General features: G+C 37.5%; 1 long non-coding RNA gene across 1 annotated transcript; it reads right to left on the bottom strand.

Moving 5' to 3' along the window:
* Window positions 1–899: 899 nt before the first annotated feature.
* Window positions 900–1258, bottom strand: LOC133985673 (uncharacterized). The gene is made up of 3 exons (XR_009925480.1): window positions 1205–1258; window positions 1058–1161; window positions 900–997 (listed from the first exon to the last, which is right to left on the bottom strand). It is a non-coding gene; the product is annotated as an uncharacterized LOC133985673 (long non-coding RNA).
* Window positions 1259–1966: the final 708 nt, after the last annotated feature.

Raw genomic sequence — 1966 nt, forward strand, 5'->3', positions numbered from 1 at the left:
AGTATGAACATGTTGCAAAATCGCAATTGTTTAACATTATTGGAACAACATTCTCTTTCTTTAAAAACATATTTGCTGTTGCTACTTAGATGCATATAAAGATTTTTTCCTATAAACCAAGCTGTGATTTGATTTTTATGCAATGTGTGGGGCTTTTTTTGTTGTTGACTAGAGTATTAAGTATATTGAAGTGTTATTCGGCTTCTTCTGCTTGCAGGTCATAGATACCCTTTAGCAATTCTAAAAGAGAAGCTCTCTGCATGCCTTAGGGTTGTCTAAATTTCCCCAAGCAGACAGTAAAATATCAGTTTACTTTGGTTGAAACACTTTTGCAAATATCATGTAAACCTTTTGTGAATGTGGCAAATACTGCAAAGCAAAACCAATTTGGCAGGCCTGGATAGATATCCAAATATACCAGACATGAGCTCTACATGTCTGTTTCAGTTGGTTATTATTATCCAGAAATTGTTGCTTAAACCTCACCAATGGACTGTAATCCTTTCCACTGGTTGAGTCTCTGTGCCAGCCTGACTATCCTGTGCTTCTCTGGACCGGCTATGATAATGGGACACTGCCTTCTATTTGTAATCCTCCAGTTGACTCCCTTCACCAGATAATGCATTAGAAAAACACAGCTACAAAATCCTCTTGTGCCTACCCGAATAAGATAATTAAAGTCTGTGTAAAGTAAGAATAAATATGTGTTCTGAGTTTGACATATACCACAGAAAAGTGTGTTGTTAACCACCCTGCCAAATTTGAATGATTAAAAAAATTGCCAAATATATGAAATTAGGCTTCAAAGTTTTGTAAAAATCAACCTCTTTCTCGGCTCCCAAACACTGTGGGAGTGGCTGCCGAGTTCGCTGAAACCCCGCCCCCTACAAAGTGTCACCTGTCAATCAAAGTCACCACCTCTACCAGAAACATGGACGCTACATCTGAGAGCTTTCTGCTGCTAACTCAGCTGCTAGCTCGGCGGCTAACTCAGAAGCTTGCTCCGCGGCTAACTCAGCGGCTAGCTCGGCGGCTAACTCGGCGGCTAACTTGTTACCTAGTTCGGCAGCTAACTCAGCTAACTGGCTATCAGTAGACTGTTGTAGTAGTAGTGTGCGCTGAATGTATTTATACATCTACAGCAGCAGAGGCGGGTTTATGCTAATCACCGGCGTGTTACGTAACGTGGTGGTGATTTTCAGACCCGCCCACTAAATCCTGAACACAGAAATCTTGAAACACAGTTTGTGAAGCTTAGCTCCACAATTCAAATCTAAATGGTTGAAATGCCTTTTACACATTTTTTAGAAATACATTCATGACCTATTTAATGTGTTTAGAAGAAAATGTCTGAATTCACTTTACACGGTCTTTAAATGAAAAGCCCAGAGTTAAATTACAAGTACAACAAGTCTTTAGTATACTTTGTGAACAAAACTGTTTAAGGACTCTTCACTGCACTTGTTTATCTACTTATGCTTACAAGTGTACAGGCAACTACAGACAAAACAGAAGATAGGTTTAGGGGGAACTTTCATGAGTAACGACACATTTTTACAGGCATGTGTTTGAACTGTGCATTATTAAAACTAATCAAAGAAAAGGTTCTGGTACCAAAGTTTTTGGTTTAGTTAGTTATGTTACTGTAAGTTTATTTCCAGAAGAATTTCCTTGAAAGATGAATTTAAATATTTAATTCAATTAAATGAAATATATGAATTAAATATTCATTCACTGTTCATTCATTACAACTTCTATTCTTCAATTCCTTCTACGACTTCACCCTCCATATATTTGTGTTTGTGCCTGTTAACAAATTTTACATTTTACATGTTGAGCTGACTTGCTGTGCACTGAAGACTCTATGCTATGCTCACAGTTCATCTGAACTAATTAAATTGGACATGTACCAGTATAATTAGAACTAAATGACATAGTCCTTTCTACTAAACTCCAAGAAACTTTG

This window comes from Scomber scombrus, chromosome 9 (assembly GCF_963691925.1).
Source record: "Scomber scombrus chromosome 9, fScoSco1.1, whole genome shotgun sequence".
In the NCBI taxonomy this organism is placed as follows: domain Eukaryota; kingdom Metazoa; phylum Chordata; class Actinopteri; order Scombriformes; family Scombridae; genus Scomber; species Scomber scombrus.